Below are 14,107 nucleotides of genomic sequence, written 5' to 3'. Positions count from 1 at the left end.
AGTTGGTCAGCCGCTTAGTTGGCTTGCATACAAAATGCATTAGTTGTTTACATATCAGGAAATACAGTGCAGCACACATACAGCTCAGTACACCATCCATACATGTTAGTAAGTGCCTGAGAACTTGTGAATGTGAATGTGCGGGGAGCAATGCCTCATGGGACATGTAGTCCTGTGCAGGAAGTGAGTGTTTTTTTTACCTTGCTATAGGGCTACTCTATACTATACTTTGCAGCTTGCTAAAGGGGCACTCTGAAGGCAGGAGGAGCCCGAAGCGTCGGGGGATCCCCAAAAGAGGAGAATCAGTGCTGCTCTGTGCAAAATCATTACACAGAGCAGGTAAGTAAACTTATTTGGTGTTTTAAAAAAAAAAATTACTTTAAAGACTCTGTGCAGGGAAGATCAGCATCTAAACCTAGAGAAGGTGGAGGCTGATAGACTGGAGGTAATATAAGGCATTACAATTACATTTAAAGTAAACTTTTACAAGTATTTTGCATTATATATAAAATGATCATATCCAGAGAAAAAAAAAAAAGTCTCAGCTTTTAGTATTACTTTAATATAAAATCATGTCATTCACGTCTTCATGTCTGACTCCTAGTTAGAATGCCCATATATCCTACTTCTGGGTGTATTTATTATTATATATATATATATATATATATATGATATGAGTAATATATATTATTACTTTCACTGTTTCACAGTAGTAATTAACCCCTTATAGTAGAGATTATCTGCTCTTTTTGTACTATAAAGGGCTAATTTTAGTTTTTTTATGACGTCGTCCCAGAACGAGAGCCGCACTGCTCCGCCGTCATTTAACGGTGGGCAGGCGGCACATGGTTAATTGACTTAGGGCCAGTTCACACCAGATGCAGTCCAGTGCGTTTTTTTCCCTGCATCAAAAATGCATAGACAGTGGGATATATGGGTTCCAAAGGCATACTGAAAAAAGGTAGAAAGCCTATGCGCTGCTAGTTGGGTAATAGAAAGAAGGGAGTCAAAGGGGAAGTAGATATTGGTAGGATATAAATAATGGGACAAATTCCCACACAAAACCAGCAGCTAATTCTGTATTTTCACAAATACTAACAGAAATGAAGGTTGGTATAGTGAACCGGCGCTAGTTTGAAAAAAAAACCATGTAAAGCGTTTAAAAAACGCATCAATTGCAAATGACAGAAAACGCATACAATTCACTAAATATGCATAAAGCTTATATACCAAATGAAAAAAATGTTATCCAATGGATAGGAAGAAAAGCAATGTCAAAGCTGGTGAATGGATCCAAATATCAAAGGATATAAAATAAAATAAAAAGCATCCAGCAGCCAAGAATTTTTTCTAAAAAATAAGGAAACGCATCAAACTGCAAAAAATTCCAAGTGAATAAAATGAGATAAAACATGTGCTGCAGGTGGAAAATAGAAGGACATTCACAAACACATGTGATGTATGTTCATGACACATTCAAGGTATGGTGTTGAAACCATAATGATAAGTGAAAAAAAAAAAAAAATGAAAAAAGGTGTTATGAATAAAATTGTGTCCTAATGTTCAAGTGCCAAGTGAAATGCAAAGTGAAATAAATAATGTTGGATATAACTAAATGCGAAATATCTAATAAAATTTATTGATCAAATATATAAACAATATAAAGAATGTATGTATGTATATATAAAGTCTTAATGCCAACAAATTGCTTCACACTCCGGGAATTAGTGATAAATATTCACAATATAAAGTCCATGTGCAATCAAAGGATGAAGTGACTGATGGTGATTTCTTAAAAGTAAATCAATAAAAGTGACTTTAGTGAAATCCAAGTGATGTGATCCAAACAATAAGTGCAATGGACGCTCACCTCACATTGCACCAATATAGGCGCTTAAGCTGGTATCCACTCCAAGGATGGAGATGATGGGTTCCTTCTTTTCTATTTCTATTGAGGGCTTTTTTTGTGGGGGATCTCACGCCTTCCACTGACTCAATGCGACACTCCCAGTAGTTCAAAGGAATAGATGCAAATCCATAGTGAAATATGTAATAGTATCCATTTATTAAAGAAAATAATAACAACTTACGTGTCAGAATAAAACAGCAGGCAGCCGCTAAGTTGCGGTAACACAAACAAAGGGACTTCCGGTTTTCGGCCGTAAATCGGAAGTAACGTCACCCGGTATCCTCCCGACGCGTTGCGTCACAAAGCACGTGACTTTCTCAAGGGTAACCTTCTATTTTCCACCTGCAGCACATGTTTTATCTCATTTTATTCACTTGGAACTTTTTGCTGTTTGATGCGTTTCCTCTTTTTTTAGAAAAAATTATTGGCTGCTGGATGCGTTTTATTTTATTTTATAACCTTTGATATTTGGATCCATTCACCAGCTTTGACATTGCTTTTCTTCCTATCCATTGGATAACATTTTTTTCATCTGGTATATAAGCTTTATGCCTATTTAGTGAATTGTATGCGTTTTTTGTCATTTGCAATTGATGCGTTTTCTAAACGTTTTACATGTTTTTTTTTCAAACTAGCGCCGGTTCACTATACATACCTTTGTTCCAAAGGCATAGTTCACAGCAGTCAGTGTGGTCAGTTCCAGTGCTGAAAAAAAGTAGAACATGCAGCATTTTTTTCTGCACTGGAACACGATAAAACGCATTAAAAACACACCTGAATGCACTTAAACACATCAAAAATGCACTGGAACACACATGTCCCTATTTAACCGCTTAAGCCCCGGAAGATTTTACCCCCTTCTTGACCAGGGTTTTTTTTGCGATTCGGCACTGCGTGAATTTAACGGACAATTGCTTGGTCGTGCGACGCTGTACATAAACAAATTTGACGTCCTTTTTTTCCCACAAACAGAGCTTTCTTTTGGTGGTATTTGATCACCTGTGCGATTTTTTGATCATGCGCTATATTCAAAAAAAGAGCGACAATTTTGCAAAAATAACAATATTTTTCACATTTTTTATATGAAATTCCCCCAAAAAAATGTAAAAATCAAAATTTTTTAACATTTTTGGCCAATTTGTTTTCTGCTTCATATGCTTGGTAAAAAAAATAACAATAAGCATATTTTGATTGGTTTGCGCAAAAGTTTTTGCGTTTACTAACTAAGGGAAAGATTTTTGTCATTTTTTTTTTAACGAGTAATGGCAGCGATCTGCGATTTTTTTTGCGGGACTGCGACATTGCGGCGGACAGATCGGACTCTTGACTGACATTTTTGACACTTTTGGGGGTACCAGTGACATTACTACAGTAATCAGTGCTATAAATATGCACTGTTACTGTAAAAATGACACTGGCAGGGAAGGGGTTAACTTTATTGGGGAAGGAGGGGTTAAGTATGTCCCTAGGGGCGTGTTTCTAACTGTGATTGGACATGGCTACTGGTGTAAGAACAGAGATCAACGGTCCTACATAGTATAACCGTGTGATCTCCATTTTTGCACAGGGGAGAATGACAGGCGGCTTTGTTTACATTAGCCGCCTGCCTTTCTCCCTTCACGGCGAACGATCGCCAGTGACTGGCGGACATCGGGTCCGCCGGTCACACGCACTTACTTGTTAGGGAACGAGACGGGGCGGACGCGCGCCTCCGCGGGCGCGCGCCCGCCCGCCTGCTATTGACTCACAAGCTAGTGACAGGCTAGTGACGTACCCATACGTCACTTTGCCTGGCCGGGGCTGACCGCCGCAGTATATGTACTTGCAGCGGTCGGCAATCGGTTAAGATAAAATAAGAACGACAGGAAAAAATGCACTGGAATGCATCAAAAACGTATCAGAAATGCACATACACAAGCGCTTCTGGACTGCCTTCTTGTGGTGGGAACTGGCCTTTAAATGGGACCTACACCTCTAACTGAAATCTAAGCACTATCATAGATCCCTATAGAGTAGGGATCGACCAATTATCGGCAAAGCCGATATATCGGTTGCCGATAGTCACTTTCTCAGATATATCGGAATGGGCCCCTGAGGTTACCGATATTGCCGATATTTTGGAAAAGTGCTGTACCGGAGTGATGCCTGCAGCTAGAGACATCACCCTGGTACCGGCGTCCATAGCTGATGGTCGGATGTCTTGTAATGACAACTGATGCGGCTGAGAACATGCTCGGCTGTCATTACAAGGAGCGGGAGGGGACGTCCCCCCCCCCTCCCACCGCCTTCCGCGGCGTCCCACCAGGAGACCCAGGCAACCAGCCTGCACGGCCTCCGCAGACCCAATCAAAGCCGCATTCAGCTCTGATGGGGTCTCCATGTAAAAACCCGGAAGTGATGCCATGACATCACTTCCAGGTACTCGGCACCAAATTAAAAAAAATGACAGCATTCAAAACAGCCACATTTTGGCGTTTTGAATGCTTTTAAGTGCAGAGGAGGGGTTTGGGGTCTTTTAGACCCCCAGATACCTCCACAAGAGTACCTGTCGGTAAAAAAAATTTTAATATACCAAAATATCAGCTGATACCGTTATGCGATGACCAAAATATCGGTATCGGCAATAAAAAAACGATATCGGTTAATCACTACTATAAAGTGGGGAAATACTTGAAGGATTTGGTTACCAATTTTTCATCCTGTGCCCAGGACTGCAGAGATCTGTCCACTCGGTACGACTGGAACATTATGATGTCCTGATCTCCAGTGACGTTCACTCATTATATGTCTCCATCCTCCATAGGGTAGGTTTAGAAGGGGTAGACTTTTTTTTTTTCCTTCAGCTGTAATGTCCCAATCTCTTATACTTTTACTTTTGATAATAATGGTAAACAGGAAAAATAGAGAGAATGAAACTCCCTAATGGGGGCATAGACAATAATTAAGACTGACGGGTGTTCTAATCCCTCTTCACTCTATCCAAAAAAAATAAAATAAAATTTGCCTTTATTGACACTTTGGGGGAGATTTACTAAAACCGGTGCACACAGAATCTGGTGTAGCTGTGAATACTAACCAATCAGCTTCTAGGTTTTATTGTCAAAGCTTCATTGGACAAGCTGATGTTTAGAGCTGATTACCGTATTTATCGGCGTATAACACGCACTTTTTCCTCCTAAAAATGGAGGAAAAAGCAGCAGTGCGTGTTATACGCCAATATTAGAAAAAAAAAAAAAGCCAGGAAGCATCGCCGAGAGCAGAAGGGGCGGGCCGGGCCGAGGAGAAGGAAGGACTAGCTGTCATTAGAGCAGAAGGGGGCGGGGCGAGCCGGGCCGAGGAGAAGGGAGAACGAGCAAACGCAGTCATCGGAAGTCCCGCCTATGACAGACGTCACACGTCTCGGCAGAGGAGGCTTCCGATGACTGCACTCGCTCGTTCTCCCTTCTCCTCGGCCAGGCCCGCCCCCTTCTGCTCTTATGACAGCTCCTCCTTCCTTCTCCTCAGCCCGGCCCACCCCTTCTGCTCTCGGCACTGCTTCCCGCCATTTTTTTTTCCCAACCAAGTACTTCCCGCCATTTTTTAAAACAGATTTGGACAGTTCCAATGGCGCTTGTGAGGCTGCATATTTGGACACTGCGCTTGCAAGGCTGCATATATTGACACTGCTGATGGGCTGCATATATTGAGGCTGCATATATGGACACCGCTGGTGAGGCTGCATATATGGACACTGCTGATGGGCTGCATATATGGACACTGCTGATGGGCTGCATAAATGGACACTTCTGATGGGCTGCATATATGGGCACTGGTGATGAGGCTGCATATATGGACACTGCTGATGAGGATGCATTGCTGGACACTGCTGATGAGGATGCATTGCTGGACACTGCTGATGAGGCTGCATTCATGGGCACTGGTGAGATGTCATTTGATTAAAAAAAAAAAAAAAATAAATGTTCTGAGTTCAAAGCTGTTTATTTTAGATTTAAGCTTTTTTCCTGAAATTTCTCTCCAAATATTGAGGTGCGTGTTATACGCCGATAAATACGGTAGTTAATATTCACAGCTACACCAGATTCTGTGTGCTCCAGTTTTAGTAAATCTCCCTCAAAGTGTTTGAAATTTTTTTTTTATTTTTTTTTTTTTGGATAGAGTGAAGAGGGATAAGAACACCTGTCAGTTTTTACTATTGTCTATACTCCCGTTAAGCAAACAATTGCAGGGGAAATATTGTGAAATATACTTTGTAACCTGTATGTAATTACATGGTGAGAATCGGTGTCAGCGGCACAGCTCACATTACTCCTAATTAGAGGACTGAACCTGCCTTATCCAGGTACTAGAAGTATAAATTAATAAAGAGATATCCTCTACAAATTTTAAAGGTAGTTATAACAATAATAAAAGAAAAATGAAGTAATTGGCGCTGCCAGTGGTAAATAGAATAGATATTATATATTAACATAATGTGTATGCCAAGGAGAAAGGTAAATGTAGGTATGTAATGAAAAGAAGGAGAGATGCTAGGCACTACCAGTAAATGTATGGAATACAATATATATTCTGTATTGACGTGGTGTGTATACAAATCAGAAGATGGTGTATGTATATGTGGAGAAAGTATCAATAAAAATATATATATATAAATACCCTCTAAAATATACATAAAAGTAAAATATCCAGCACGTCTGTAATAAATATCCCCTAGATTAATAGCAGCAATAAATAAATATAGTATACAATATCCTATACAGTGGCACCAATGTGGATAAAAAATGAGATATAAACTATAAATAGAACAATAGTCAAATGCAGTAAACATATAACTGGGTGCGATATATGCAGTGAATTTCCACTAAAGAAAAGTGTGTGACTTGTACCAAACAAGAGTCACTAAAAATAAAATAAATATTATTGAGGCAATATAAAGTGCAATAAACCATATATTGTGATATAGTGCAATACGTGCCGTAAAGTGCAAAGTGAATAAATAGCGGATAAGTGGGATGAAAAAAATCAACTCTATAAATTGATCACCTATAGTGAATAAAGGCTGGGTGCCAGTAATTTGGTAACTTACTCTAATTAGATCCAAATTAAACCCAATAAAGTGCAAGGGTGGAACCCTCTTAAATAGTGATGAAAATAACCGATTGCAAATGGTTAAAATTGATTGAAGTAAAAAATTGGCTAAAAAAATCAGTAATAAATATATTAAACCAAGATAATATATCATATGGGAAAAGATACATTAAACCGGTGAAGAAATCACTTATATTTATAAAAAAATAGTTAGTTCATAAAAAATGTGCAAATAAATGTGCAAAAAATGTGCAAAAAGAGTCCCCACAAACTTTTTTTTTTTTTATAATTATGAAGGTCCACAAATAGTTTATGGTGTTATTATCCGAGGTGACGTGGGGTGGTTGTATAGGAAGTGTGGAATCGGGTACTCCCCTCTCCAGTAGGTCCTGCGCTTACCAGAAGCAGGTACCCCCACAGGGGTGAAGCGCAGCTCGATACTAGGGATCGCTCCCGTGTAGCAGGGTCCGGTCCCTGATCCTCCTTAAATGGCTCCAACTCCCAGGTCACACTCCGTATAGGCAATAGCAAGATTACATCAGCGTCATTATTTCACAAGATCCATCCCAGGACATGTATGGAAAGAATGCCGCTTATAGTGAAGTATCGCTTTAAAAGCCTTTATTCAGTAACATAAAAACAGGTACTCACATAGAAAAAACAGTCCAAAAGCATCCGTCTGGCTTAGGAGCCACAAGTTTCTCTCTAGCGGTGTATTTCCTGAACGCCGTGCGTTCCACCGGCCGGATATGCGTCTCTAGTTATAACAATAAGTGCCGGTTCACATTTCTGCAATCACAGAGATCGCATGTAATTCAGAGCGCACTGCTCCTAAAATTACATGCGATCTCTGTGCGGTCCAAATTCAGCCATACAGTTTGTATGGCTGAATTCGCACCGCAATCGCACCTAAGTCGCACAGGACCCTTTTTTTGGTCCGCAGCAGAATCGGATCGCATGGTGGTTGACACTAGTGCAATCCGATTCTGTGCGAACTTTCAGATCTCACTGCGATATGTGATCTGATCTGGGGGTGTCGTTAACTTTGAATTGACACCCCCAGCATATCGCATATGGCAGTGTGAACTGCCTGGGGTGCCGATGCGATGCGGGAACACGCTGTATATTCGCAGCGTTCCCACATCGCAGAAATGTGAACCGGCACTGAAGGGGGATATTTGTTTAATTTTGGCAAAGCCTTATGAATAATACAAACAGGCCCAGGCTACCGTCAGGGCTTTCAATTGTTTGTATATTATTGTTAGGTAAGCAGGCACTAAGGCTCCATGTACACGGGACGCTAGAAATGGCCGTTTAGGAGCAGTTGGGCGTTTTTTTCAGAAGCCCCTGAACCCAACTACATTTTAGCTTATCTGTCCATGTACACAGGGTCGTTTACAGTCATATTTGGTGTGTTTCCCGGCGTTTCAAACGCAAAAACGTGACCGAAAGCGGCCGAACGCAACCGAACGCAATGACCTGCGTTTAGCGCTCGCCTTTTTCCATTTTAAAGGGGAATGATTTTTTTGACCTCTAGGAACGGTTCTAAACGCAAACGCCCCCTAAATGGCCGCTAAACGCCCGCTAAACGCAGGTGCAAACGCGACCTAATGGACGTTTTAAACGTCCTAAAAATTCCAGCATTCAAAGGGACTTTTGACAACGTCCCATGTACATGGAGCCTTATCTGGATGGTAAAGAAACTGTTTCAAAATGGAAGTATTTTTTTTATATATTAATGTATATTAACTATATTTATTTTTTATGCCTTTGTGTTAGAAATTTACAAATTTATTGCTACTTTGATATTTCTTTAGACCTTTATATTAGTGATCAACTGATATCGTTTTTTTAAAGCCGATACCGATATTTTGACCATTGAATATCGGTATCGGCCGATATTGGCCGATATTTTTGTACATTTAAAACATTTTTTTTTCTTTCTTGACAGGTACTGTTGTGGAGGGATCTGGGGGTCTAAAAGACCCCAAACCCCTCCTTTGCACTTAAAAGCATTAAAAACGCCGTTTTGAATGCTGTCATTTTTTTGAATTTGGCGCCGAGTACCTGGAAGAGATGTCATGACATCACTTCTGGGTTTTTACATGGAGACCTGATCAGAGCTGAATATGGCTTTGATCGGGTCTTCGGCAGGCATGCAGGAGGGTTGCCCAGGTCTCCCAGTGGAACGGGAGACCCCGGCGAGCAGCGTAAGGCGGCGGGAGGAGGCCGTCCCCTCTCGCTCCTTGAAATGACAGCCAAGTGACCGTCGGCTATGGACATCGGTACCGGGTGATGCCTCTAGCTGCAGCCATCACTCTGGTACAATCACTCTGGTACAAGCACTTTCCCGAAATATCGGCAATATCGGTAACCTCAGGGGCCGATTCCAATATATCAGGGAAAGTGCATATCGGCCCTTGATATAATGTCATTGCCGATAATCGGTCGAACCCTACTTTATATCCACCTAGATCCAGCCCTGCAATACAGGTGAAGACACTTTATAGTGACGTCATGGGTCTAAAAAGTGTTGTATGATTCAGGGGCATAGATAAGATTGATGAGATATGTCATCAGCACACTGACAAGCTTGTACTAAGGTGAAAAGCGAATTTTATGCATGATCACATAGACAACATTTTCAGGACCACATAGAGACCCTTCATCAGGCATGTAGCTGATCACATGTCTGATGAAGGATCCCTGCGCAGTCCCGAAACATTGCCTTTCTACATGATCATGCAATAAAGAAGAGCATTGCGCTTACAAGCTTGTCAGATATTTATTTTGTACAGCACCATTGTTTTTTCATACCATAGACTTATGCTTATATGTGAGTTCTGAATGTTCAAAATTGTGGTCACTTCTTCATTAACTTGTTTGTTAATTTATTCAAAATGTAGAGTAGTTACTGTATTAGTTCAATATTGTAAGAAGTGTTATGTAGATTAGCTTCCAGTTCACCTATTGCACAGTCGACTAGTGCCATCTAAAGGACATTTTGCTAAGTGCACCCTCATTCTGGAAAATGTTTATGTAGCTGGAAATTTTAAACTTCCACTACTTTCTAGAAGTTAGATAGCAATGAGTTCACTTGTAAACAAAGAGGTGGTTCACTGACTGAATGCACATTTGTGATTTACAATACTACGACACTTGTTTATTATATTATTATATTATTGTATTATATATTGTATTATTATTATTTATGTATTATATTTATAGTAAATAGATGTATTATATTGTTAGTGTATAGATGTATGTGTGAGATCAGGAGCAAATAATTATAACCTCAACACACTGGGGTGGATTTACTAAAACTGAAGAGTGCTTCAAAGAAACCAATCAGCTTCCATTTTTTTGTTGTCAAAGCTTAACCACTTGGCCACTGGGCACTTATACACCCCTCCCTAACCAGGCTAGTTTTTAGCTTTCAACACTCTCACACTTTGAATGACAATTACTCAATTACAGTCATGCGACACTGTATCCATATGAAAAAGTTCCTTTTTTTCCCCACACAAATAAAGCTTTTTTTGATGGTATGTAGTCACCACTGGGTTTTTTTCTTTTTGCGCTATAAATAAAAAAAACAGACAATTTTGTAAAACAAATGCATTTTTCTTAATTTCTGTTATAAAATTTTGCAAATTAGTATTTTTTTTTCATAAATTTTGACCGAAATTTATACTGCTACAATACTTTGATAAAATAACCCAAATCTGTGTATAATATTTGGTGTTTGTGAAGGGTATAGAGTCTACAAGCTATGATGCCAATCATTGAAAATTGATCACACCTGATGTACTGATGATCTCATGTTTTGAGACACTAAGGCTGGCCATACACTATACAATTTTCTTATTCAATTTCCTTTAGATTTACCTTAAACTATGTAGTGCAAGGGCCTGCCTGATTGCATACAAATTGAAAGTATTTAGGCTTGACCCTATATTACATGGTTTTGGTAAATCTAAAGGAAAGTTGAACAAGAAAATTGTATAGTGTATGGCCAGCCTAACAAGCCAGGAAAGTACAAATACCCCTCAAATGCCCCCTTTTTGGTAAGTAGACATTCCAGGGTAATTTTTCCCCACAATTCTTTGCAAAATGAAGATTTTTTTCCCCACAAAAAATTATAAAAAATCATATTAACAGGTTATTTCTCTCACATGGCATATGCATATGTAGCACAATTCCCAGCCGTTTTGCTGGATATGGGTCCCCCTGGGTTACTGCTAACAACAACAGTTTCTTCAAGTGTGAGCACTAAGACAATGACCAGTCCAGTATCTTTGGGTTTTTTGATTTATTTAGGAACTTGGATGGGAGAAGGGATGAGTGGGATACTACTTTGGCTCAACTATGCACAATTTGGCGAGGACACTTGAAAAATGCTGTTTGGCGCTGGCTTGACGCTGGCTGAATGCCCGCCAACGCTGACTTGATGCCGGTTAACGCTGTACTAATCTTGCAACTGTTTTTGACTAAAAAAATCCTCTCTTAGCTGCCTTAGGTACTCCTTCCTGAGGTAGCTACTTTTATACACTGCTCTACTGCTGAACGCTTCAGGGCCCACACTGGCACCCCCTTTCACTCCCTTATCTTCAGGGCTTAACACTTGGCACCCCCTTTCTATGCCACAACTACTGGTTAGCTGGCTCCTGGATCCCTTTGACCTTCTGGAGCGGCCCCCTTTCCTAGGCAGACCCCTGGGCAGTTTCGAGTACTCACAACACTGTTTTTCCTGGAAACTTCTGCCCAGCAGCTCCACTCGTACAGCAACACTCTGGATCCTCTCCTGTATCCCAGCTCAACCTCCGGTCCTCTAGGCCGACCGTCCAGGACACCCTCCCTAGCTCTGACAGGAGGAGAGACAGCTGTCAGTCTCCTCCCGGGACTCTGCTTCCCGCCAAAGACGCTCTGTCACATGCTCCCGCCAGGTTTATACCCCATCCTACGGTGCATTGCGGCAAACTCTGCCCACCGGGACAGCTATGAACCCTGGTGTGCCATTGGCCAGGTTTCCTCCACTGTCCCACAAGAGCCCTCATTAGATACAGTGGGGAGACTCAACAGACCATACCTGGAAACACATGACAGTCTAGCTAACTGATCAGGCCCCCCTGATAAGCAGACAAGGCCATACATATGCTTTTCTTAGCACATACTTGCAACTACACCCCAAAACACATTTTGCTACTCCTCCTGAGTATGTCGATACCACATGTGTGAAACTTTTTCACAGCCTGGCCACATAGAGTAGCCCAAACATGCAGGGAGCATAGTCAGGTGTTCTAGGAGCATAAATTACACATCTAACTTCTTGACTACTGAACACTCTTTTGAAGGCCCAGGAGCACCAGGACAATGGAAAGACCCACAAAATGACCCAATTTTGGAAAGCAAACACCACAACGTATATTCTATAAGGCATAATGAGTCTTTACACAGCCTGGCCACAAACAGAGGCCCTACATTTAGACTACCCACCCCTAGTCTTGGACCCTGGATAAGAGGGAGCCCCCAGAGACCAGGTAGAGGAGCCGAGTGAGACAAGGAGGCAGAGCCAGCAGGCAGATGAGCTGGAATAGTACAGATGACAATCTTCTGGGGAAGGTAGGGCATGGATTAAATGGCTTTTTATGCCTGACTGTGTGTACTTTTAATCTTCAGACCACTGCATGTATATGGGGACCCTCCCTAGGGTGAACACATGGGGAAAAGAGGACAGATAAGGAGAGAAAGAACAAGGGGAAAGAGAGATGGGGATAGAAGGGGACATAGGGGCAGTTAGAGCAGCTACACAGAGACAGAGCAAAGGAGTTGGGAACAGAACAGAGGAAACATGGGGGATCTGTGAGTTGATTCCCGCTGAGCAGGGTGGGACAGAGCCCACTCTGCGCTATGGGCGGTCAGATGTAAACAGACTTTGCTGTCCGTTTACACCTGACTGCAAACTGATTCAATCCACCCAGATGGAGGATTCGTTTTTAGTAGATTGGATTGGAGATTACACATGCTGCTCCAAGAGAATAGAGGGTCCAATTGGGTCCACCTGAAAAACAGACAAGTGGCTCCAATTGGACTGCTCATGTAAAAGTGCTTTAAGTGCAATATGATCAATATAGAGAATAAATAATATGTGTACGTTCCAAAGTGCTAGCACAGTAAATACATTTCATACAAAAAGTCCAATAAAATTGTGTCATAATAAACTTGTGCAGATACACTGCAAGCTGTTTGCACCAACTTCAGTGTAACATCACCAAGACAGAGCACACACCATCTGCTTACCAAAAAATGTGTCCTCTTAAAAATGAGGTCATGTGTGCTTGCCATCTGCCGGATATTTGCAACCAATTCACTCAGAAAGCAACAATGCAGGTAAGATTGTCTGGTGTGAACAGCTCTCTTGATGTTTTTATACAGCATCTCTATGGGGTTAAAGTCTGGGCTCTGACTGGGCCACTCCAAAAGGCACGTTTTATTTTTCTGAAGCCATGTTGTCGTTGATTTACTTCAATGCTTAGGGTCATTGTCCTGCAGCATCACCCAACTTCAACTAAGCTTCAGCTGGGGGACAGCCCCCCTGACATTATCCTGTAGGATATTTTGGAAAATTTGGGAATTCATTTTCCCCTCAAGCGGCTCAGAGCCTGGGGCTGCAAAGCAGGCCTAAATCATGATGTTCCCTCCACCATACTTTACTGTTGGGATAATGTTTTGATGTTTGTAAGCTGTGCCCTTTTTGTGCCATATTAGTATTCTTCCCGAACAATTCAACTTTTGTTTCATCGGTCCACAAAACATTTTCCCAATAGCGGTGTGGTTTTCCAAGGTTGCTCTGTGCAATGTTTTTTTTGGGCGAGCAGTGGCCTCCTTCGTGGTGCTCCACTTCGGACATAATGCTAGTTCAAAAACTTACGTATGGTTGACTCATAGACAGGAATGTTTGCTTATTCAAGTGATGTCTTAAAGCCTTTAGCTGTTACTCACGAGTTCTTCTTTACCTCATTGAGGATTCTCCATTGTGCCTTGGGAGTGATCTTGGCTGGTTGCCAACTTCTAGGAAGAGTACGTACAGTATTAAACTGTCTCCAACTTGTC

The sequence above is a fragment of the Pelophylax lessonae genome, assembly GCF_965119305.1.
Source record: "Pelophylax lessonae genome assembly, chromosome: 4".
Classification (NCBI taxonomy): Eukaryota; Metazoa; Chordata; class Amphibia; order Anura; family Ranidae; genus Pelophylax; species Pelophylax lessonae.
The sequence above is the reverse complement of the archived record's forward strand: the minus strand, read 5'-3'. Positions refer to the sequence as shown.